A 26100-nucleotide genomic window follows, 5' to 3' on the forward strand; every position below is an offset into this window, starting at 1 on the left:
CATCATAGCTCGAGTACTGCCGAGGAAATCGTCGCCTTGGTTGATAATTTCGACCGCGGTCTTCCTCCGGCGACCTATGCCGTTTGTTGTGGACAGCGTCTTCTCCATCTGCCCATCTGTTTGCTATTTCCATTAATGCGGACACTGTCTTTGGATTGGTCCTTCCCAAATCCTCGACAAATTCTCCACGCCTGATCCCTGCGACAAACACATCTATTGCTCTCTCGTCAGATATATTTTCTGCCGAGTTTTTGATGATGTTCCACCTTTGGATATATTTTCTCATTGGCTCATCTGGCTTTTGTCGGCACGCTCTCAACTCCTCCAATGACGCAGGTTTCTTGCATGTGGACCGGAAGTTCTTGACGAACACGTCCTCAAAGCTTTCCCAGCTGTCGATAGATCCTGGAGGAAGTTTCTTTATCCAAGATCGTGCGGCTCCACTCAAATGCACCTGGATGCTTTGCATAGCTGTTGCTCTGGTTCCTCCTGTGAGCTTTACCGTCTCGAGATAATCAACTAGCCAATCCTCTGGATCTTGGAGGCCGTCGAATTTCTTGAAGTTATCAGGTAATTTGAATCCCGAAGGGACTCGAGTTTTTCGAACTCTCCTTGTGAAGCACGGCAAACCGCACATATCCTCGTCGTTTAATTCTGGGGAGTGCCGATGTTCCCTTCTGCTTTGTCGTGCTCTGTCCACCCTTGCTTGTGCTGCCGTGTCTCTTGCTCCACTTGTTCCTTCGAGAGTTGCTGCTGCTGCTGCCGCAGGTCGTGGACTATTTTGCCTTGCTGCTCCTTCTGGCGGTGTTGATGCAAACGCCGTTCCCATGGCTCCAAATCCTGCCATTGCCATGTTGTACAGCGCTTCCCTTGGATCTCCTGGAGGTGGCCTAGACGCAAGGATAAAAGCTTGTGTCGCCATATACCCAGCTTCTGGTGTCTTGGGGATGATGTTTCCTCTCGTGTCTATCGACATAAAAGACATGTCGAGGTTTTGAACCAGGTGCTCTCTTTCTCCTTCAGGTATGTTTTGCAGCCTTGATCTTGCTCTGTTCCGAGCTTCTCTGTGGCTATCTCCCGAAGTTCCAGATTGTTGACTTAACTCTGCTCTTCGCCTGCTTGAAGCGGAGGCTGCCTCCTTTCTTCTATTTAAATCAGCTGTCTGTTTTTCCAATTCCCTTGCAGCTCGTGCGAGCCTATATTGATATGCTTGCAACTCGTCGGCGTGGCTGTTGTAGCCATTGGTTCTGAGCCATCCATAGCTCTTGCGGCTCTATCCCATGCTGCTCGCGGGAGTTGAACTCTATCGCGAGGCTCAGGTCCGACGTATTTATCGCCTAGACCTTGTCGCAGATTAGAGGGATCGACGTATGGATTTCCCGGATCGTCAAAAGCCTCGGATGTTTCCTCCGATCACGACTTGGCTTCTCCGATGACATAAATCCGATGATACTTTGTATTCAGATCTATGTTGGGTTTGGTGACACCATCATTAAGATTGGCGAAGACCTTGCCCATCGTGGTAGATTTGTCGATGAAGTTGTAGTCGTCGACACTCGCTTGAGCCATCGCTTATATAGGAGTCCGCAGATGACTCAAACGACATGTCGCTCGAAGATCTTGGCGAGTTTTTCTCTTGCCCTGGTGCTGATGAAGCGTGACGACGAAGTTTCTTCCTCTCCTGATTCGGTTGACGATGTATAGCTTGAAAAATCGGAATCGACCGCCGACGATCCCGATGAAATCGGAATTTCGACACGATACGATCCCTCTTTCTCGACGCGAAAGTGAAATCTTCCGAACGTTATCTCCATAGGCTCCTCCAGATACGCATATGCATCCAAACGGGAGGGCGGGTGAGGAACAAAATCGACAAGATCAGTTGCGATCTGTTTACCTCGATCCATTGCGTTGCTTGCGGTTGATGAAGTCGACGATCTTGAACGTGCCATCGAGATCGGATCCTTGACGCCTCTAATTCCCACAGACGGCGCCAATTGACAAGGTATTAACTTGTCAATGCCTACGGGTTGTAGACTAGGGTTTAGTTGGAAGTAGAGGGCAAGTAGATCTCGAAGGTTTCAGCCGAAAAGTACTCGACGATTATGAAACTAGGGTTTGAGAAACAATGATTCGATGCTTTCTTTGTCCCTCGACTCCCCCTTATATAGGAGGCGGAGCCGAGGGATTCGTATTGTACAAGTTACAGAGTCAGAGAAGGTTTCTAACTCCTCCCGCAAGATTACAAATAATGCTTCCTATTACAACTCTAGCTTTCCATAACAATATCTTGGGATTCCGAATCTTCTTATTCTTCGGGTAGTGGGCCTTCAGTAAACCCCGGGTACTATCTTCGGCAGGCCCATTGGGGATGCCTATGTCAATACCACTTAGGGCATCTCCAGCGGCGCGACGCATTTCGGATGCCCAAATTGTCCGCGGACGTCCGTTTGCGTCGCCTGGCGGACGGGAAATGGTCGTGTGTCCGTTTGCGTCTGGGGTTGGCTCCAGCGGGGCGACGCATTTTGGGCGCAGGCCAGAATTCAAAAAACGATGAAATAACGTCGACTTTGCACGAAATTATAGCCGCCAATTGAGGGCTGAAACAAGTTCATCACACTTTGCAGCTCGTACGGCGCAAAGTGGAGCAAAAGGGGCACAACAAGGCCTGAACAGCAATAAAAAAAGTCCAAAAGGAGGCCAAGGTGCTGGGCGCATGGCGCCGGCGATCAGGCGTCTCGCGCGCGGATTTTGGCGTGCCTCTTCATGAACCATGCCCTGGTGTCGTCGTCGACGCCGCTCAAGTCGGCAAGCATGATCCTTGTATCTTCTGCACGCAATTTGGCCTCGGCGTCTGCCTTTTTGGCCTCGATGTCCAGCCTTTGGACATCGAGGATCTCCTTGGCGAGGTTCTGGTAGATGGCAGCTGCGGCCTCTTTTTCCAGACGCCTCTTCTCGTCCCTAGCAGCCATGGCGGCACGGTTGTCGGCCATTATCTTCTCCATGCTATGCGTGAAAGCAATGGCCTGCGCCTCCCGGACGAGATCGGCCTTGGTAGCCTTGTGGCCTCGTGGACGAGGTGGAAGGACTGGACGACCTTGATCGTCGTCTTCGCCGTCGAGGTTGACCGCTGTCCCATTCCTCACAGCCTTCGTTGTAGGCCGCAAAGCTTATCATCCACTTGTTGTTGTCTTTGAGCACCTCCCAACAATGGACCATATGGAAGCCCTTCTTGTGCGTCGCCCGAACTTCTGCAAGGCGCGGGATACCCGCAATCATAGCCGCCAATGATGTACAATGACGCAAATTGACGCAATGACACAAATTGTCTACAATGATGATGGTTCTATCGTCTTTATCACCGTCATGACGCCGGTGCCGCTTACGGGGTTGTTAATAGCATGTTCGACCGCCGAGCGTAACTTGGCAGTCTCTTGTTTGATGTAGTTCCATCTTTTCCGGAGAGACTCTTCCGTCCGAGGGCTCGTGATATGGTAGGGCGGGTGCATCCCGGTCTTGTTGTACCGCTCGCAAGACCTTGGCCCAATAGACCTTGCCCTTTTGCTGGGCGCCATTGATACAATCTTGGGTCGTTGCCAGCCCACGCTTCACACAAACACTTGTCCTCGTCGTCGACGAAGCCTTGTGTCCTGCGGCTCTCCCCCTTCTTCTTGGTGGCAATGTCCGGGGGATAGGCTGTGTTGGCGCGTCGTCGAAGTCGTCCACGCACACGGGTGTTGGCTGCGTCTGCTGGGTGCCGAACAGCCGTGCGGTCTCGATGTCCTCCGCATCTTGCGTTGGTGGCCAGTCATCATGCGCGCATGTCCCGGCCCGATCATTGCGAACGAAGCCGCCGCCGTAGATAATTTCCTGGATGTCCGAATCATGGCGGTCCTTCCAATAGTCCTACGAACGACCGGACATCGACGCATGATACAGGGCACTCGCACACATTGACAGAGCTCACGTACCGGGTCGTCCATCGTCGGGCAGGCGGCACCATTTCGTCGAACGAGGATGCGGGGCTGCGGCATGCTCTCCTCCGGCACTCGGCGCGTCTTCTGTGTCGCGCCCGGGCAGGAGTCACCGCTTCTAGGCGTCCGGTTGAGGTCGGGAACCGCCGTCCCGGTCAACTTCACCGGCGGCAGGCCGGAGGCGAACCGCGACGCCGCGTGGCCCTGCAAGGGAGCGGGAGTTCCAGGGCGCAGCTGGGAACTTACCGAGCTGACCGAAGAGGCCGGAGGAGCGACGCCGGCGATCCCCTCTCTCTTGACGATCATGTAGCCCTCCGCTAAGGTCGGATGGAGGGCTTTTATCTGCATCTGCCAGGCCTGCTGGTTGGCGGCCGCGGCAGACTTGATCTTCTGGTTCTTGCGCCGCCCGCGACGCTTCACGGCCTCCAGGACTTTCTCCTCCGCGGAGAGTACCTTCTTTGCCGCCTTCGGCTTTGCCTCCCGGCCGCCGCCGTCGGCGGCCCGCTTTGCTACCGCCGGAGCTGCAGTGTCCATTCTGGCTATGGCCGTGGCTACGGGGGAGTGTGGGGCGGCGGCGGGTGCGAGGGTTTGCTCCGCATCCATGGCGGTAGCTGCGGCGGCGAGGACGTCCATCGCTTCTGGGCTGCTCGCGCCGGTCTAGTTTCCAATTTGGCGCGGGGGAATGGCCAGTGGCGGGAATAATATCGCCCTCCAGCCACTGACGCGCGGGTCCTACGTCTTTTTCGGCGGACACTCGGAGCGACCGCCGAGCGTCCGCGAAGACGCAAACCTGGCGCATATTTGGGCCAGGTTTGCGTCTCCGCGGACGGCCCGGTCACTTTGCGTCGCCCCTGGAACAGGTCCCAGACGCATTTCCGGTCACGGCTGCGTCGTGCCGCTGGAGATGCCCTTATACCTATTTGTCTTCTCCACCATTTTATATACCCTAATCAACTCTCCGATCCAATGCCTCCAGGGCCTGAATGCCTCCAACGATACTGGGGATTTTTAGTCTCCTAAACCTCACTTTTTTTAGAAGTCCTAAACCTCAGATAGAAGAAAGAAGAACCACGCCGACCATCCCGCCGCGAGAGTCGAGACACCAGGGGAGCTCCTATGTGCCGAGCTGGTCGGTGGGGTGCGAACGAACCGCACACCCCACGCACGCCCGACGTGGATTAATGGGCCCGGCCCAACAGAAACAGGTAGGATTTTTTTCGTTTCTTTTCTGTTTGTTAATTTTTTACTATTTGAATATTTTTGAAAAATAAAAAATTACCAAAATCTGAATACTTTAAAATTTAAAATTGAGCATCTCTGCTTTAAACAATTTTTAAAAGATGTTCGCTTTTTTTAAAAAAACTTTTGAACAATTTTCAAATTGGAACAAAATTTAAATGTGAACAATTTTAAGTTTCAACAATTTTCTAATTTGAACAATTTTAAGTTTAAACTATTTTCTAATTTGAACAATTTTTAATTTGAACAATTTTCGATGTGAACAAATTTTAAATTTGAACATTTTAAAATTTTAAATAATATTTGAATTTGAACAAATTTCATATTTGAACAGTTTTCAAATTTTAACATTTTTGAATTTAAACATTTTCTCAATTTGAACAATTTTTAAAAATTTAAATTTTGAATCTGAAAAAATATAACAAAAACCGAAAACTGAAAAAAGAAAAGAAAACAGAAAAAGAAACCAGAAAAGAAAAAGGAAAAAGGAAAAACGAACTGCACAGGCCAAACAGACCCAAATGGGCCTGGCCCATACCCGACCAGGGGGTGTGCGGTGGCCGGTAGCCACCGACCTGGTCGGTGTATAGGTTTTGCCAGACACCAGACTTGGTCACGAAGGATGTCAAGCCCTATGGGCCGAATCGGATATCACAAGCAATATGCAGGTCGTTTAGATCCAGCTGTGTGTCAACTAGACAGCTGATAAGACAATCCATATCCAGCCCAAGTTTACAATGCAAATCACAGCCCACGGCGAAGGATACTCCGCAGGCTCCACCTAAACCCTAACCCAGCAATCGCTCGCTGTATAACTGCCCCTCCACAGAGACCATATCATCGCCGCCGAAGAGAAGCCCTTCCAGCCTCCAGCGTACACCCCCCATCACGATCTCTCCCATCTTTGCACGGCAAGATCTACGTATTGTAGTATTCGTTTTGATCTTTTTTTTGTTGCACCTTTTGCATCTGGTGATGGCAGTGACGATTTGCAAATATTCAAGCTCAACAGACCAAATCACAGGTCTTCTCTTTGTTTTGAGTTGATTTGTATGCCGATTATCCCGCTGAACCGAGCCATCTGACACCTGTTTTTCTCCTCCGGATCTGTGTTCTTGCTTCTTTTCTTTCTGTAATTTTATTTGGAGGACGATGTTACGATGAGGATAACAAGCTCCCTCTTCTGAAAGCATTGACGACAATCGCCGGCAGAATCGAACCTAATAAACATTGCCATCACTGAGTAACTATGTCGCGTCCTCAAATCTTTTTATTTTTGGCTCTTGATTGTTCGTTTGCCTTTACCCACTTCATATCTACAAGATCTATTTGGATAGTGAGGAGGTAATCATGCATATCCAACACTTGATCCGAGGTTGGCTTGAGCCGGCCGTATGATGTCATCTTTGCATCTGAATCCATATGAGATCAGTGATTTTTATGTTTGCTGTTTTCGCTTTTGCTTGATTTCTTCGGTATCAGAGGACGAAACCTCGAAATAATCTTAGGACACCTTCTGACACAGTGCCTATTTACCTGTGAATGAGAAGGCATTTATATTCTGATGATACAGGGCTTTTCCAAATCTTCTTTCTGTCGTTTTAATAATTTTATTTGTATCAGCAGTTTAAAGCCCATGATGATTAGCTTTATGTTGGAATTACCGTCAGATTCTAAATGACGATATTTTTGCGGCTTTCTGAGGCATAATAAACTCAATAGTACTACTCCGTATCAATTTTTTTTGTCTTAATAAACAATTTGAATTTTGTTGAAAATTGTTCCATCTTACAATATCCTGGTGAGGAGCTTGGACCATAGGAAGTGCCGTATGACACTCTAAACAACAGCTGCTTCTCTCCACTGCAACTGTCCTGCCTTCGATCATTACCTTTGTGGTTTGGTCAGGTCCGGAGTCTCCATTTGCAGCTGGATTGATTCAGATGTGTGCGTGATTTTAAGCGGGTCACTGAGGGGATTCTGTGTAAGCTTGCTTCTTCTGTTATTTAAGTCTTATTATCTCTATATGTTAGGCCTGATACCACATCTCTGGTAGCTTCGAGCACTGACCCAAGATTTTGATTGGGCCCAAATAGAGATGTATTTCGTTTCACATGTTGATAGGAACCTGTGACTGCAGTTCAATCGGTTAGCAGAGCCGGAAAGGGTGACTACATGCTTCTGTAATAACTAATAACTTGCATAATTTGGTTGATAGTTGAGTTGACACTGGGAATGATATGGCGATGATGATAAAATTTAGGCTTGTTTCTCAAAACATTCGCAGTTGCCGCCTAAGAGCTTTCGCCCTGCCAGGCTTGAGAGCTAATGCTGCTAATTCCTTCCTTGGATGTCTGAGCCTTAATATTATCCCCATTCATTATATTTCATTGTTTTGTGGCATGTTTTGTTAATGTTGCATTGCAAATGATGATAAATTTAAGGCTTGTTTCTCAAAACATTCGCAGTTGCCGCCTAAGAGCTTTCGCCCTGCCAGGCTTGAGAGCTAATGCTGCTAGATCCTTCCTTGGATGTCTGATGCAATGCTTAACTTACATACCTGATTTTTGCATCTATGGTGTGCTTTTTCATGTTATTATCTCTCAACAAGTTTTGAATGCCTGTTGGTGATCAAACTGTTCCTTGTCAAAACCAAATTTCCTTAATCAGCTTGGTTCCTTGGATGTCTGAGGCATAATCCATGGAGCAAACTACTGTTGCTGTTCATACTTCATATCATCCGCAGTTAGAGTGGCTTCCTGATTGCAGCTGAAGGCAACATGGGCGAGCTTCTGAACCTCTACCTACCTACCTACCGAAGCATGGGCCATGATATTGGGCTGTTAGAGCAGCATGTTTGAAGCATAATCGCTTCTGGTGGAACATGGTAACATTGGTGAAGACTTTAATATGTCCATGCTTGTTGTTAACTTAAGGGAAATTAAGTTTCTGTTTTCTTGGTTTCCAAGCTGTATAAACTGTAAGTTGCTTCAGAGGTTGAAAGGACTCACCTTTATTTTGTTGCTTCAGAGTCTCCTCCAAAATAATGGAAAAATGTGTACTTCGATTCCTGAAAAAAAAATGTACCTGTAACTACTTACCTGGGTCTGATTATATCTTTCCAAGTTTTGACGGAATACAGGCAAATTTGCATCACAAATTCCTTAAATTTGTAACTGTGGTGGCCTGTGGCTTTGCTGAGGCTGTCTTGCCGTTAGGGATGAAAGCGTCTGCTGGTCGATGAACAGTCTATGCCTAAGAGCATCTCTAACAAAACCCATAAAACAAGCCAAAACCGAAAAAGTCTAGTGGATGGAGCTTGAACTCGCGGTCTGGCCCATAAAACGAGTTGAGTTTGGGGCCTGAGAAACCGCGGGAAGCCAGCTCCGCGTCCGCTGGGTGTACGGTCGGAGGCGGAGCAGGCGAGGCGGGTGGCTCCGACGGCGCTTGGAAGTGGGTGGCACGGAAGTGGCTGCGTGCTTTCACGCGCTCGGCAGTGAGCTAGGAGGCACGCGAAAGAGAAGTCGAGGAGGCGCCCCCTGCCGGCTCGTCCAGCCCGCTGCTATCGGCGCTTCCCTTGCGCGGCGATGGCGACGATGACGACGATGCAGCCGGGCTGCCTCTAGCCCGCGGGAGCTCGGCGGAGGCGGCGGCGTTCGAGGTGGCCGCGCTCATCGTCGCGTAGGAGTTGCCGGCGCGGAAAACCCTCCGCCGGTGCAAGAACTGCCCCGGTGACAATCCGGGGCCTAAATCTAGTAGTTTAGGTCTAAAATTATAAAATTATCGAATGTAGCTAGAACTACTACTATTTTGCCAAGATTAATGTAAATTATTGATAAATGTTGGAGCAAAATGGTGGGACAAAATACAACTAAACTGAACAGTTCAGGAGACCCAACTCCAGATTTTCGGTTCGCAGATATACGGGTTGTGCTAGAGATGCTCTAAGGTAGGTAAGTTTCCCTATATCTTCGATGGCCTCCTTTTCCGGTCAACCCATAGATCGGAGGGGTGCTTGTGCTGACCAAGGAGCAGCATGAGCATGGACAACCCCATGAATACCGGTGCCTAAAACGGTTGTCCGTTGACCTGATTGGGACCAGGGGAGCAGCGACGTGGTGGCTTGGGTAAGCCCGGGTGGGAAGGTGCGCCGGCTGGCGACCAAAATGAGGCGGAGAAGGTTGGGTAAGGACATTCTTGAAATAAAAACGCCGGGGAAAGGCTAGTGGCTGCCGGAACGACGGTGGCTAGATCAAGGCCAAATCTTCGCGGGTTCTGATGGCAGCCTCGCACCTTTCCCCCCTTAGATGTTGGTCGGGAACCCTAGGTTTGCTCAGGGTCATCCCTTGGGTGGATGCCGTCTGTTGTTGCGGTCGACGGTGGGGCATGTCATCTCTGTCCTCCGCACCGTACCGGCCAGGTCATCTCCGTCCTCCGCACCGTACCGGCCGCTTGTTCCACGACAGGTGACTGCAGGGTTCACTTTCGTGGAGCAAGAAGCGATAAGTCTAAAAGGGATGAGGAGATGATGCCAGAGTTCATCAAGCGGCACATGGCACTGTTGCTCAAGGCAGATATGCAGGGTTCACTTGGTCGGATATGCCGGTCTCCAAGTTCATCAGAATCCATTGAGTTTTTCAAAGGTTATATTTTCTTTTCGGTAAATAAACAAAATTTAATGTCCATATCCTTGGAGTTTTTGCATTTCCCTATTTTTCAGTTGGCGCCTTGATCTCTGAATTGCTATTGCTTATAATAAACCCATCCTGGAAATAATCTATTTAAATAGCATGTTCCAAGTTTAGTAAATAAATAAATAAAGTTGTACTAGAAAGGAAGTACGATCTCCAATAATCATGATACTCCATCCGTCTCAGTTTACTAGTCTTTCCCGTATCCCCAGATCACCAATTTGACCTATATAATTTAAATTATATAACGCAAAAATTATATCATTGGATATTAGAACATCTAAATTTTCTAATGATATAATTTTTACAACATATAAATAATACTAACTTGATCAAATTTATGACCTAGGTACACGTACGCCTAATAAACTGTGGGAGAGGGAGTACATGATATGTCAACGTTCTTTTAGTTCCCACAAGTAACTCTGAAATAACAACATGACACAAGGACTAATGACGCCGTTCAACAATGCCATGTAGGTGGCGCAGCGTTGCGCGCACGTTTAGCTAGCTGAATTTAAAAGTCTTCACTGGGCATTGGTCTCTACAAGTTAAGAGCTCCATTTTAGAGGTCAATAAAGCATATCATTGTGACCTCTCGTTTTTTTTCTTCTCATCCCTATTGCATTTGCCTTTTTCATAACATTTTTAATTTCTCATGGAACCATGAATTCATGATGAAGCATCATGGTTGAGATCTTACTTCACCAGCGGCCCTGATTTGGTATGTAACAGAATTGAACTAAAGTTTTATTTTACAAGCATAAAATCAAAATACGCTATGGTTAACTAAGTGCAACAAAAATAATTTAAGCTAGATAAGATAGACACAAGATATATATAATACAAGTGATAGCATGATATGAGTACTTCATGCTTGATGGCTATCACAAGAAAAGTGAACTCGAGTATAAAGGTAACTAAGACATGCAGAGACGTAGATGTATTCTCGTGTCTCCTCACACGAAGTGAGGTATGTCACGTTAGAGAGACGCAGGCTACCACGAAGGTCTCCTGAACGTCATGAAGGTTCACCTTCTTCTCCAAGCTAATACAACGAAGGACAAAGTTCTTTCCCCTATGGCTAGCTTTTCGACACGAGAAATAATAAAAGGTGAACTAAATATTATAAAACTACTCAGACTATTAATAGTGGGAGTAACATAGCTAGTAACATCACACATCTCAAGGCATATTGGTGACATGTCATGCTAATAAATGAAGAAAGAGAGTGAAGTGGTAACTAGCTATGTTATCATAACATCACACACCTCAAGACAAGATGAGTCCACAACATAATAAATGATACAATGCATGACACCACATATATGTTACTACCACTATGAAGGTACTACAGTAACCTAGACTGGTAACATGACATATGTTAGCCTAAGTTACTCCCCACTATGACCAACCTTAGACTACTCAGACTGCTCATAGTGGGAGTAACATAGCTAGTAACATCACACATCTCAAGTCATTTTGGTGACATGGCATGCTAATAAATGAAGAAAGAAAGTGAAGTGGTAACTAGCTATGTTACCATAACATCACACACCTCAAGACAAGATGAGTCTACAACATAATAAATGATACAATGCATGACACCACATATATGTTACTACCACTATGAAGGTACTACAGTAACCTAGACTAGTAACATGACATATGTTAGTCTAAGTTACTCCCCACTATAACCAGCCTTAGACTACTCAGACTGCTCATAGTGGGAGTAACATAGCTAGTAACATCACACATCTTAAGGAATTTTGGTGACATGGCATGCTAATAAATGAAGAAAGAGAGTGAAGTGGTAACTAGCTATGTTACCATAGCATCACACACCTCAAGACAAGATGAGTCTACAACATAATAAATGATACAATGCATGACACCACATATATGTTACTACCACTATGAAGGTAGTAACCTAGACTAGTAACATGGCATATGTTACTAGTCTAAGTTACTCCCCACTATGACCAGAGGTGAAATAATTAAAGAGGAGAGATGCATTTTCCAATGCATTTTTTCACTTCACTTCATAATTTATCTTGAAAAATTTGCATGCACACTTATTTATGGACAGAGGGAGTACGCTGGGATTTGCTACTTACTTCCGTTGAATTGGTGCGCTGATTTTCTTTTCTTTATCTAGAATAAATGTTTATATTTGAAAACTGTTTAAATTTGAAAATTATATCTAAAAAATCTTCCAAGTGAAATTCGTTCATATTTTGAAATCTTCACATATAAAATTTTGTTTGGATCTAAAAAATGTTCAAATTTGAAATTTGTCTAGATTTTGAAATTGTTCATATTCAAAATTTGTCCAAATACACAAAATGTACAAATTTTTAAAAATTATATTTTGAAATAGTCCATATACTAAATTTGTTCAGATTGTAAAAATGTTCAAATTTAAAAAAAATCATATTCTGAAATTGTCCATACTTAAAATTTGTTTGCATCTAAAAAATGTTCAAATTTAAAATTTGTAAGTATTTTTTATTTAAAAAGCGTTTTTCCAAATCTGAGAAAATTTCGTAAAATCAAACAGTTTATAAATGGAAATATTTTTAAAACTAAATGGTTTTCAAAATCAAACATTTTTTTAGAAAAGTAACATTTATTACAATTCAAATTTTTGAAAAATATGACCATTTTGAAAAGTAATTTTTTTCGTAATCTGAAAAAATCATACTGTAGAAATGTATTTTTTTGTGAGAATACCGTAGAAAAGTATGGAAAAAGGGAAAAGAATAAACCAGGTTAAATATAAAAAAACCTGCTGCAAAATGGTAAAAACCTATAAAAATCACGCCTGAATCCGCAGCCAACAAACTGAATAAGAGGAAAAAGGGTAAAAACCTAGAAAATCTTCAGTGGGCGTGTATAACGCGGTGTTGTAAAACAATTTTAGAGTGTGCGCTATGCGGATGGAGCGCGCAGCGCTGATGAGAGCTTCACCGGACGCTGCAGTTTACAATGCGCGTATTGCAGCAGAAAAAACGCCCTTCACCAGACGCTGCAAACTACAGTGCAAACAAAATATGCACAATTGTATATATTCAACAAGATCAAACAAACCAACTAAAAATCAAGAAAAATGATTGCAAAAGTCCACGTTTCATCCAAAATAGTGTAGTTCAAATGCATCACAAGTTCAATACAAAGGATAAGCAAGTTCAACACCACATAAAACCAAGTTTAACACAAACACATCATTTTTCAACATCCTCATCCTCATGGTCATCTCCATTTTGTCCTTCTTCATCATTGGACTCTTGGACGACTGTTTGATCACTTGAAGGAGGATTCATGTGATGGGATTCGTAGCATACAAAATAAAAAAATTCCTACCGCAAGAACGAATAACAAGGCAAGATCCAATCTAGTAGATGTTAGCAACGAGAAGATCATGAGACTAACCCTCGAAGATTCCAAAGCCTACGAGATTATATCTCGTTGTTGATGTAGTCGATCACTTGCCGCTTTCAAAAGCGCGTAGAAGATCTTGACGGTGCCACATTCGGGCAGCACCTCCGTACTCGGTCACACGTTCGGTGTTGATGACGACGTCCTTCTCCCCGTTCCAGCGGGCAGCGGATGTAGTAGATCCTCATCGGAATCCCGACAGCACGGCGGCGTGGTGTCGGTGGTGGTGGAGATCTCCGGCAGGGCTTCGCCTAAGCACTACGGGAGAAGTGGGAGGAGGGGGACGGCTAGGGTTTGGGGAGAGGGGCGCCGGCCTTGATGCCCTTGGGTGGTGCGGCTGGTGTGGTGGCCGGCCCCCTCCCTCTCTCCCTCATTATATAGGTGTAACCCCAAGGGTTAGCCCAAAGATTCGAATAAGAGTCCAACTCAAAAACTTACCAAAGGGTGAAACCTAGGGGGACTGGGACTCCCCCCTTTCCTTCTTCCTTGGCCGGCCAAGGTGGTGGAGTCCACCATGGACTCCACCTTCCCTCTTGGTTGGCTGGTTAGGGTTGGTGGAGTCCATCCGGGATTCCACCTTCCATGGTGATTTCTTTCGGAAGGTTCTAGAACATTCTAGCACCTTTCATAAATGCACCGGATCATTTCCAAACTTGGAAAGTGACTTCCTATATATGGATCTTATTCTCCGGACCATTCCGAAACTCCTCGTGATGTCCTGGATCCCATCCGAGACTCCGAACAACATTCGAACTCCATTCCATATTCCATATCTACTTAAAACGACATCAAACCTTAAGTGTGTCACCCTACGGTTCATGAACTATGCAGACATGGTCGAGACTCCTCTCCGACCAATAACCAATAGCGGGATCTAGAGATCCATAATGGCTCCCACACATTCAACGATAACTTAGTGATCGATTGAACCATTTACATATGATACCGATTCCCTTTGTCACGCGATACTTTACTTGTCCGAGGTTCGATCATCGGCATCTCCATACCTAGTTCAACCTCGTTACCGACAAGTACTCTTTACTCGTACCGTGGTATATCATCTCTTGTGACCTACTCACATGCTTGCAAGCTAATCAGACGACATTCCACCGAGAGGGCCCAGAGTATATCTATCCATCACCGGCATGGACAAATCGCACTCTTGATCCATATGCCTCAACTCACACTTTCCGAATACTTAATCCCATCTTTATAACCACCCATTTACGCAATGGAGTTTGATGTAATCAAAGCATCCGTCCGGTGTAAGTGATTTACATGATCTCATGGTCGAAGGACTAGGTAACTATGTATCGAAAGCTTATAGCAAGTTTGAACCTAATGACTTAATCTTATGCTATGCTCATTTGAGTGTGTGTCCATTAATCATTCATCCAATGACATAACCTTGTTATTAATAACATCCAATGTTCATGATCACGAAACTATGATCATCTATTAATCAACAAGCTAGTTAAACGAGAGGCTTACTAGGGACTCTGGTTGTTTACACAACACACATGTATCAATGTTTCCAGTTAATACAATTTTAGCATGGAGTGTAAACATTTATCATGAACACTAATATATAATAATAACTACTTTATTATTTCCTCTCGGGCATATCTCCAACAGTCTCCCACTTGCACTAGAGTCAATAATCTAGTTTACATTTGTAAAGATATAACACCTTGGCCTTTTGGTGCTTATCATGTTTTGCTCACGGGAGAGGTTTCAGTCAACGAATCCGACATGCTCAGAAACGTATGTATTTTGCAATTCATTTGCGTCTTCACGCATCACTCATTTTCCAAATGAGTCGGCATTAATCGTATATGTTTGGTCTTCTGGTGGAACCTTAATTCCGCGGTCTGAAATATGTCACTAATATTGTCACACACAATATAGCTTCAAAGTTCTGACACTATCGGAACTACACCAAGTTCTCAAAGAACTTCTCGACTTTAACATCCTCGGTCATTGTCAAAACAATGTGATGAGGACATCCCTACCTCACTACAACCTCCGTCATTACCACATGAAGATGAACCTGCTGTGAAGCTCAAGTCCAATGAAGTTTGGATTGGACCTATTACAGGGGCTCGTGCGAAGCTACTTAAACAACAGGTGAACTTGTTCGTAAACGATACTTTGATTGATGAGAACTTTATGCTGCCTAAGTCTTGTTACCTATGTATTATCAGGTATGAAGAGGAGACAAGCATCGCACGAGGAGGAGAGGAGTAGCTGGACGTGAAGATGGACGTCAAGATGGACGTGAAGTTGGACATGGAGTTGGACATGAAGATATCTCGTGGACGCGCGAGGGAGGAGCGGGAGGCATGCGCGAGAGGAGAAGATGTTGTCCAGGCCGGTGCCAGATCCGGTCCGACCGGTTGTGCCGCCGGACCATCCGGTCCCAGGGCTGGTCCGACCTGATCCCGCGCCGGGTCCGTCCGGTCCAAACTGGTTGTGGCGCTTGTGCCAACCGGGCGATATCCAGTATGCCCGGAAGCCTCGCCCGGTCACCACCCGGTGCCAGGTCCGGTTTGAACCGGACCGGCCGGTCCCAGACCCGGTCGACCGGCCCCCAGGCCGGCCGCGTCCGAGTCTGTCTCGACCTGATCTATTCTGGGTCGATTATTTTCGTACTTTTTTGACCCGAGGTCGTCCTAAACCCCTATATAAGTGCCCAAGACGCCCTCAAAGTTGCTTTAGACCACGTTTAAGATAAACCCTAGTTCTTAGTTGTTTGCTCTGCAAAACTATTGAATTCCCTACACCATATTGCTTGATATTGTGTAGATTTGAAAGTCTTGTGTAATCTGCCGTTCCATTGGGAATTAGAAGGTTTCAACTTACCGCTTCGTGGTCGGCGGCTACGTGCGCAAGTCTGTGGAGCTGCGAATATCTTGCAGGGTTGAGAGCTGTTGCATTGGCGACATGGACCAATCGAGAGATCTCGTTGCGTCATACAAGTTATCATTCACTTCATCAAGTTATCTCCGCTGCAATCACCCCATGATCATCATCACCACCGTTGCTTACTGAGAAGATCGGGCTAATCTTGGTATCAGATTCTCGGGTTTCCTCGGTAAGCCATCCACAATCCACCCCATAGTTGAGTTGTGAGTGTTTCCTATCCAGAAAAAGCCAAACAAAAAAAATTAGGGTTAGGGTTTGCCATCGCCTTAGATTGCACTAATTTCAAGTTTTAGTGGCTTTTCGTAGTTGTTTTTGCGTATCTTTTTCTTCCATCTAGTTGTTAGGGTTTCTATCTCTACTATTCTCTAGTTACAGTTTTTGTTATTCCGAGTCCACATAGCATACAGTGTGTTTGTCCAAATCATAGCCACAACCTTTCGATATAAGTGACTAGGAACTTTCCCAGAAGAGACTAGTTTTACCGCTCGATAGGCTGCTCATTAGGGTTTTGGTGCTTTGCATATTTTGTTGGTCGTGTTCTCAAGGAGTTGTGTCAAAAAAAAATAGAAAATTGAAAAGAAGCAAAAGAGCTACATAGCTGCGTGTTATACAAAGAGAAAAATCCAAAAAAGAAAAGTGAAGTGCTAGAAGAATCAAGTGAAGGCCTAAGTTTACTTTACTGCACCTGTAGTTGAGCAATCTTGTGCCTCTCTCGTTGAGCTGTGCTAGCGTCTCTCTAGTGCATTGCAACTTTTCACCCATATAGTTGCATTGCCACATTTATCGCCTTGTGTGAGTATCATTGGTTGACTACGGTCAGCGCTAGACCTTGTTATTGGTGCAAATAGGTAGCCCACCTACAAACCCACATATACCCTGCTTTGCCGTGTGATTTGTTCTTATACCCTTGATATTCGCTTTGCTACATCCGTGCACTAGTTGTTACTACAAGTGGTAAGTAATACAAATTCACTTTGGAGCGGTAAGATTTCCTTTTCTTATCAGTTTGAGTGTGTTGTGAGAGTACCACCATATATTTTTGATTTAGTGCACTAACCTACTAACCATGTCTACTAGTGATGAAAAAATTGTTAACCAGGAGAATAAGAACTCCGCGGATTTGATGACATGGAGGGAGTATGAGGCTCTTCGTAATGAGATGCGACGTGAATTCCGCGCTCAGGATGATGAGCTTAGGGGAACGGTCCAAGGGATCTCCCAAAAGCTGGATGCTACTAATGCAACCTTCACCACAATGCGAGATCAAATGACGGATATCCAGCACAGTCTAGTCGATTTGCGACTAGCTGTTGAGAATTTGACTAAACAACAGCAACAAGAAGATGAAGAAGATCATGAGCTTCAAGATGACGCACACAATACTCGTGGTGCGCCACGTGGTAATCGCCCTTGTGGTCTTGCTGAACAACAACGTCCAGGTCGTGGGTTTGAGGAAGAAGATGGATTGGGTAAGCCCAAGTTCTCTATACCCAAGTTTGAAGGAGGTGCTGATGTTGAAGAATACCTCACTTGGGAGCTGAAAATTGAGAAGCTATCGCGTTTACATAATTACACTAAAGATAGAAAGATCAAGCTTGCTTCTTCCGAATTTGATGGCTATGCATTGCGTTGATGTGATCGATACTAGTGCTCGCGAAGAAGATAGTGAACCACCCATTATCACATGGCGTGCTATGAAGGCAACAATGACCAAGCGTTTTGTGCCCACAAATTATTTGCGCAATATATTTGATAAGTTGACCCTATTGAGACAAGGTGTGAAGACTGTTGATGAATACTACATGGAGATGGAGATGCTCATGCAGCGTGGTCGTGTCAAAGAATCCATTGAGATGACAATGACTCATTTTCTCAATGGTTTGAAGTATGATATCAAAGACATTGTTCGTCATTACAGTTACACCACTATGAATGAGTTGCTACATCATGCACGAGAAGCTGAATCACAGTTGGCTGACGAAGCAAAGGTTAAAGGTCGAGCTTCAGGAGCTGGGCGCTTCACGCCTCGTGCGCCCCCACCTACGGCGCCGGCGCCATCGACGCGCTCCGCACCTTACTCTACTCCATCTAGCAAGCCGGTCTCCAATGTGCCTAACGCAAAGAAGTCCGAATCTGCTGCAAGTACGAGTGGCTCTAACATGTCTACTGCGCGCAATCGTGATATGGCTTGTCATACATGTGGTGGCAAAGGTCACTTCAAGAGAGATTGTCCTAACCGCAAAGTCATGATTATCAATGAGGACAATGAGTATGAGACTGGAGATGATGTTGATCCAAATGCTCCAGAGGATGATGACTATGCCACTGATGGTGAAGATGCATATCCGTCTGATGCTCGCACTATTATTGTGTCGCAGCGTGCTCTTAATGTGTTGCCTAGTGCATCTACTCAGCGCTGCAATTTGTTCCAAAGAAAGGCTTTAGTTGGTCCTGACAAGGCTTGCAAGGTTATTATTGATGGCGGGAGTTGCCGCAATTTAGCAAGAAAGGAGTTGTGTACCAAGCTGAAGTTGAAGTATCTACCGCACCTGCATCCATACTATATTCAGTGGTTGAGCGACAATGGTGAGATGAAGGTAAACCACATGGTGCGTGTTGAATTTGCTATTGGCGGACCGTATAAGGATTCCATTGATTTTGATGTGGTTCCTATGACGGTGTGTCACCTACTATTGGGTCGGCCTTGGCTCTATGACCGTTTTGTGCAACACAATGGCCGTGCCAATACATATCACTTAGAGTTCAAGGGCAAGAAAATCAACTTACAGCCTATGTCACCACAGCAAATTGTCAATGAATCTCGTCAGAAAGTTGAAGTAAATTTGGAGGATGCTTCTTTAGATAGGCGAGAGAATTGTAATGTCGTGAGTGATATAACGAAAAGTGAGAGAGTGAATTCCTTAGTCTCATTAGCCACCAAAGACGACATGAGATAATTTAGTGAGGATCCTTCGGCCATGCCTCTTGTGCTTTTGTACAGGGGTACGGTTTTGGTTTCTAACGACATGACCCTTCTTCCTCTTGGTGTTTCTAATGTTTTGCAGGAATTTGGCGACGTGTTTCCGGATGAGGTACCCGCAGGACTACCACCATTGCGAGGTATTGAGCATCAAATTTACTTGATTCCCGGAGCTTCGCTACCCAATCGGGCACCATATAGAACAAACCCCGAAGAAACGAAGGAGATACAGAAGAAAGTACAAGCGCTACTTGACAAAGGTTATATCCGCATAAGCCTTAGTCCTTGTGATGTTCCTGTTATTCTAGTTCCTAAGAAAGATGGTACATGGCGTATGTGCGTAGATTGTAGAGCTATAAACAACATTACTATTCGATATCGTCACCCTATTCCCCGTTTAGAGGATATGCTAGATGACTTGAGTGGTGCTGCTGTGTTCTCTAAAATTGATTTGCGTAGTGGTTATCATCAAATTAGGATGAAAGAAGGGGATGAATGGAAAACAACCTTTAAAACAAAATTTGGTTTATATGAGTGGTTAGTAATGCCTTTTGGTTTGACTAATGCACCTAGCACTTTCATGAGACTGATGAACCATGTTTTGCGTGAATTTATTGGAAAGTTTGTGGTTGTGTACTTTGATGATATATTAATCTACAACCTCAATGAATCTGATCATACTATACATATTCGACATATTTTGCAAGTGTTGCGTGATAATAAACTCTATGGTAATCTTGAGAAGTGCACATTTTGCAAAGATAAGGTCATATTTCTGGGTTATGTTGTCTCTCAGCATGGAGTAGAAGTAGATGTGTCTAAAATTGAAGCTATTCAAAATTTGCCTACTCCCATGAATGTGAGTCAAGTTAGAAGTTTTCATGGTCTAGCTGGGTTTTATAGAAGATTTGTGCCCAACTTTAGTACTATTGCTGCACCTTTGAATGACTTGACTAAAAAGGGTGTTGTTTTTGAGTGGGGCGTAGCCCAAGATCATGCTTTTGATGAACTTAAGAGAGTGTTAACTTCTGCACCGTTGCTTGCACTTCTTGATTTCAATAAGCAATTTGAGATTGAATGTGATGCTAGTGGTATTGGAATTGGTGGTGTGTTGATGCAAGAGGGTCGCCCAATTGCATATTTTTCTGAGAAACTTTCTGGTGCTAAGTTGAACTATCCTATATATGATAAAGAATTGTATGTTTCAATTAGAGTTCTTGAGGTTTGGCAACATTACTTGTGGCCAAAAGAATTTATCATACATTTTGATCATGAAGCTTTAAAATACTTGAAACCTCAGTCTACTTTGCATAAGCGTCTTGCTAAGTGGGTTGAGTTCATTGAGTCTTTTCCATACATTATTAAGCATAAGAAGGAAAAAGATAATATTGTTGCTGATGCTCTATCTAGGAAGAATATGCTATTAACTCAACTTGCTGTTAAAATTCCTGGATTAGAAGTGCTATGTGATTTGTATGCTACTGATCATGATTTTGCTGAACCATATCGTTTGTGTGCTATTGGTAAAGCATGGGAAAAATATCACATACACGATGGGTTCTTGTTTAGAGCTAACAAACTATGTGTTCCGAGAATCGTCCGTGCGTTTGCTCTTATTGCGGGAATCTCATGCTGGAGGTTTGATGGGTCACTTGGGTGTGAGAAGACGCTACTCATGCTAGCTGACCACTTTTATTGGCCAAAGATGAGGCGGGATGTGGACATGTATGTGAAGAGGTGCATTACTTGCAACAAGTCCAAGTCCAAGTTGAAGCCTCACGGTTTGTATACTCCTTTACCGGCACCTACTACACCTTGGGAGGATATTAGTATGGATTTTGTGTTGGGTTTGCCGCGTACTAAAAGAGGCCATGATTCTATATTTGTGGTAGTGGAGAGATTTTCTAAAATGTCACATTTTATTGCCTGCCACAAAAGCGACGATGCGTCGCATATTGCTAACCTGTTTTTCAGGGAGGTTGTACGACTACATGGAGTCCCGAAGACTATTGTTTCTGATCGTGACGTGAAGTTTATGAGCTACTTCTGGAAGATGTTGTGGAGAAAGCTGGGGACGAAGCTGCTTTTCAGCACTACTTGTCATCCCCAAACTAATGGTCAAACTGAAGTGGTGAATAGAACATTATCACAACTGTTGAGATCCATGATCAAGAAGATCCTGAAGGAGTGGGAAGAGTGTTTGCCGCATGTGGAGTTTGCTTAAAACAGGGCGGTACATTCTACCACGGAGCTGTGTCCTTTTGAGGTGGTGTATGGTTTCAAACCCATTACTCCACTTGACTTGTTGCCTTTGCCCATACATGAGAGAGTTAATATGGAGGCATCCAAGAGGGCAGATTTTGTACGGAAGATACATGTGCAGACTAAAGAGTAGATAGAAAAGAAAGGAAAGAGCAATGCTGCAAGAATGAACAAGAAGCGCAAGGAGATGTTGTTCAAGCCTGGTGATATGGTCTGGGTACATTTTCGCAAGGATAGGTTCCCGAAGCTGCGGAAGTCCAAGTTGCTTCCTCGTGGTGCTGGTCCTTACAAAGTACTTGCCAAGATCAATGACAATGCATACTCGATAGATCTTCCCACTGATGAGTTTGGTGTCAGTAATATTTTCAATGTCGCTGATTTGACACCATATGATGGAGAAGACCTTGGAGCATCGAGGTCGACGCCTTTTGAAGGGGGGGTGGGGAGATGATGAGGACATCCCTACCTCACTACAACCTTCGTCATTACCACATGAAGATGAACCTGCTGTGAAGCTCAAGTCCAATGAAGTTCGGATTGGACCTATTACAAGGGCTCGTGCGAAGCTACTTAAACAACAGGTGAACGTGTTCCTAAACGATACTTTGATTGATGAGAACTTTATGCTGCCTAAGTCCTGTTACTTATGTATTATCAGGTATGAAGAGGAGACAAGCATCGCACGAGGAGGAGAGGAGCAACTGGACGTGAAGATGGACGTGGAGCTGGACATGGAGCTGGACATGAAGATATCTCGTGGACGCGCGGGGGAGGAGCGGGAGGCATGCGCGAGAGGAGAAGATGTTGTCCAGGCCGGTGCCAGATCCGGTCCGACCGGCCGTGCCGCCGGACCATCCGGTCCCATGGCCGGTCCGACCGGATCCCGCGCCGGGTCCATCCGGTCCAAACTGGCTGTGGCGCTTGTGCCAACCGGGCGATATCCAGTATGCCCGGAAGCCTCTCCCGGTCACCACCCGGTGCCAGGTCCGGTTTGAACCGGACCGGCCGGTCCCAGACCCGGTCGACCGGCCCCCAGGCCGGCCACGTCCGAGTCTGTCTCGACCAGATCTATTCTGGGTCGGTTATTTTTGTACTTTTTCGACCTGAGGTCGTCCTGAACCCCTATATAAGTGCCCAGGACGCCCCCAAAGTTGCTTTAGACCACGTTTAAGATAAATCCTAGTTCTTAGTTGTTTGCTCTGCAAAAGTATTGAATTCCCTACACCATATTGCTTGATATTGTGTAGATCTGAAAGTCTTGTGTAATCTACTGTTCCATTGGGAATTAGAAGGTTGCAACTTACCGCTTCGTGGTCGGCGGCTACGTGCGCAAGTGTGTGGAGTTACGAATATCTTGCAGGGTTGAGAGCTGTTGCATTAGCAACTGGGACCAATCGAGAGATCTCGTTGCGTCATACAAGTTATCATCCACTTCATCAAGTTACCTCCGCTGCAATCACCCCGTGATCATCATCACCACCGTTGCTTACTGAGAAGATCGGGCTACTGATACGTCTCAAACGTATCTATAATTTCTTATGTTCCATGCTAGTTTTATGATAATACTCACATGTTTTATACAAACTTTACATCATTTATACGCATTTTCTGGCACTAACCTATTAACGAGATGCCGAAGCGCCAGTTCCTGTTTTGTGCTGTTTTTGGTTTCAGAAATCCTACACAGGAAATATTCTCGAAATTGGACGAAACGAAAGCCCAGGGTCTTATTTTTCCACGGAGCTTCCAGAAGACCGAAGAGGATACGAAGTGGGGCCACGAGGCGCCCTAACCATAGGGCGGCGCGGCCAGCATGGGGCCCGCGCCGGCCTATGGTGTGGGGCCCCCGTGCCTCCTCCGACTATGCCCTTCCGCCTACTTATACTATCCGTCGCGAAAACCCTATTACCGAGAGCCACGATACGGAAAAAGTTCCAGAGACGCCGCCGCCGCCAATCCCATCTCGGGGGATTAAGGAGATCGCCTCCGGCACCCTGCCGGAGAGGGGAATCATCACCCGGAGGACTCTACATCACCATGATCGCCTCCGGACTGATGTGTGAGTAGTTCATCCTTGGACTATGGGTCCATAGCGGTAGCTAGATGGTTGTCTTCTCCTCATGTGCTATCATGTTTAGATCTTGTGAGCTGCCTATCATGATCAAGATCGTCTATTTGTAATGCTACATGTTGTGTTTGTTGGGATCCGATGAATATGGAATACTATGTCAAGTTGATTATTGATCTATCATATATGTGTTGTTTATGATCTTGCATGCTCTCCGTTGCTAGTAGAGGCTCTGGCCAAGTTGATACTTGTGACTCCAAGAGGGAGTATTTATGCTCGATAGTGGGTTCATGCCTCCATTGAATGCGGGATAGTGACGGAAAGTTCTAAGGTTGTGGATGTGCTATTGCCACTAGGGATAAAACATCAATGCTTTGTCTAAGGATATTTGTGTTGATTACATTACGCACCATACTTAATGCAATTGTACTGTTGTTTGCAACTTAATACTTGGAAGGGGTGCGGATGCTAACCCGAAGGTGGACTTTTTAGGCATAGATGCATGCTTGGATAGCGGTCTATGTACTTTGTCATAATGCCCTAAGTAAATCTCATATTAGTCATCATGATATGTATGTGCATTGTTATGCCCTCTCTATTTGTCAATTGCCCAACTGTAATTTGTTCACCCAACATGCTATTTATCTTATTGGAGAGACACCACTAGTGAACTGTGGACCCCGGTCCATTCTTTTACATCTGAATACAATCTACCGCAATCTATGTTCTCTGTTGTTCTTCGCAAACAAACATCATTCTCCACACCATACGTTTAATCCTTTGTTTACAGCAAGCCAGTGAGATTGACAACCTCACTGTTAAGTTGGGGCAAAGTATTTTGATTGTGTTGTGCAGGTTCCACGTTGGCGCCGGAATCCCTGGTGTTGCGCCGCACTACACTCCTTCACCAACAACCTTCACGTGGCCTTCATCTCCTACTGGTTCGATAAACCTTGGTTTCATACTGAGGGAAACTTGCTGCTGTACGCATCACACATTCCACTTGGGGTTCCCAACGGACGTGTGCTTCACGCGTTAACAAGCTAAATTTCTGGCGCTGTTGCTGGGGAGATCAAGACACGCTGCAAGGGGAGTCTCCCACATCCAATCTCTTTACTTTTTTTTTTGTCTTGCTTTACTTTACTTTATTTACTGCTTTGTTTGCTTTCTCTATATGAAAAATACAAAAAAATAGTTACTTGCATTTACTTTATTTACTGTCTTGTTTGCTTTCTTTATATCAAAACACAAAAAAAATTAGTTACTAATTTTACTTTATTTAATTCTGTTCTGCTTAGTTTATTTTTATTACTGTTAAAATGAATACTCCTGAGAACACTAAGTTGTGTGATTTCACTAGCACCAATAATAATTATTTTATATGCACTCCTATTGCTCCACTGCTATCTGCAGCAGAATTTTATGAAATTAAACACTGCTTTACTAAATCTTGTTATGAGAGAGCAATTTTCTAGGTGTTAGTTCGATGATGCTGCTGCCCATCTTAATAATTTTGTTGAACTTTGTGAAATGCAAAAGTACAAGGATGTAGATGGTGACATTATAAAACTGAAATTGTTTCCTTTCTCCTTAAGAGGAAGAGCTAAAGATTGGTTGCTATCTTTGCCTAAAAATAGTATTGATTCATGGACTAAATGTAAGGATGCTTTCATTGGTAGATATTATCCTCCCGCTAAAATTATATCTTTGAGAAGTAGCATAATGAATTTTAAGCAATTGGATAATGAACATGTTGCTCAAGCATGGGAAAAAATGAAATCTTTGGTAAAGAATTGCCCTACCCATGGACTAACTACTTGGATGATCATCCAAACCTTTTATGCAGGACTGAATTTTTCTTCGCGGAACCTATTGGATTCAGCTGCTTGAGGTACTTTTATGTCCATCACCTTAGGCGCCGCAACAAAGCTTCTTGATGATATGATGATCAATTACTCTGAATGGCACACGGAAAGGACTCTGCAAGGTAAGAAGGTAAATTCTATTGAAGAAACCTCCTCCTTGAGTGATAAATTGATGCTATTATGTCTATGCTTGTTAATGGTAGATCTAATGTTGATCCTAATAATGTTCCTTTAGCTTCATTGGTTGCTCAAGAAAAGCATGTTGATGTGAACTTCATTAGAAGTAATAATTTCAACAACAATGCTTATAGGAATAATTCTGGTAACAACTATAGACCATATCCTGCTAGTGGTAATCCTTATGGTAATTCTTATGGTAGATCTGTTTTGCCTAATGAGGAAAAGATGCTAGAAATTGAAAGAGCTACTAAGAACTTTATGCAATCACAATATGAGCAAAATCAATTGTTTACTAAAACTATGAATGAACAATCTGCCTTGTTGAAAAATATAGGGAATCAACTTGAAAATTTGAATATGGAGATTTCTGGTTTGCAAACTAAGCTTTCAAATGCTGAAAACCGAATCTCATACATGTCTGAGTCACAATATTCTTTAATTAATAAAATGGCTGCTAAACCTGAGGATAATGATAACA

The 26100-nt window shown here is 44.6% G+C and overlaps 9 non-coding genes across 9 annotated transcripts; all 9 read left to right on the plus strand.

Moving 5' to 3' along the window:
* The first annotated feature begins 6187 nt into the window (after positions 1-6187).
* On the plus strand, positions 6188-6295 carry LOC124704986. Its single transcript, XR_007003838.1, has one exon. It is a non-coding gene; the product is annotated as a small nucleolar RNA Z107/R87 (small nucleolar RNA).
* Positions 6296-6363: 68 nt separating this feature from the next.
* LOC124704808 lies at positions 6364-6460 on the plus strand. The gene has a single exon (XR_007003690.1). It is a non-coding gene; the product is annotated as a small nucleolar RNA R30/Z108 (small nucleolar RNA).
* Positions 6461-6543: 83 nt separating this feature from the next.
* LOC124705022 lies at positions 6544-6635 on the plus strand. The gene has a single exon (XR_007003872.1). It is a non-coding gene; the product is annotated as a small nucleolar RNA snoR31 (small nucleolar RNA).
* A 52-nt stretch (positions 6636-6687) lies between these two features.
* On the plus strand, positions 6688-6785 carry LOC124704975. The gene has a single exon (XR_007003828.1). It is a non-coding gene; the product is annotated as a small nucleolar RNA snoR31/Z110/Z27 (small nucleolar RNA).
* Positions 6786-6843: 58 nt separating this feature from the next.
* Positions 6844-6924, plus strand: LOC124704996. The gene has a single exon (XR_007003847.1). It is a non-coding gene; the product is annotated as a small nucleolar RNA snoR77Y (small nucleolar RNA).
* Positions 6925-7008: 84 nt separating this feature from the next.
* On the plus strand, positions 7009-7192 carry LOC124704972. Its single transcript, XR_007003826.1, has one exon. It is a non-coding gene; the product is annotated as a small nucleolar RNA Z112 (small nucleolar RNA).
* Positions 7193-7245: 53 nt separating this feature from the next.
* On the plus strand, positions 7246-7392 carry LOC124705024. Its single transcript, XR_007003874.1, has one exon. It is a non-coding gene; the product is annotated as a small nucleolar RNA snoR2/U65 (small nucleolar RNA).
* Positions 7393-7454: 62 nt separating this feature from the next.
* Positions 7455-7575, plus strand: LOC124704774. The gene has a single exon (XR_007003662.1). It is a non-coding gene; the product is annotated as a small nucleolar RNA SNORD14 (small nucleolar RNA).
* A 60-nt stretch (positions 7576-7635) lies between these two features.
* LOC124704773 lies at positions 7636-7756 on the plus strand. Its single transcript, XR_007003661.1, has one exon. It is a non-coding gene; the product is annotated as a small nucleolar RNA SNORD14 (small nucleolar RNA).
* Positions 7757-26100: the final 18344 nt, after the last annotated feature.

Source organism: Lolium rigidum, chromosome 3 (assembly GCF_022539505.1).
Source record: "Lolium rigidum isolate FL_2022 chromosome 3, APGP_CSIRO_Lrig_0.1, whole genome shotgun sequence".
NCBI classification, from domain to species: domain Eukaryota; kingdom Viridiplantae; phylum Streptophyta; class Magnoliopsida; order Poales; family Poaceae; genus Lolium; species Lolium rigidum.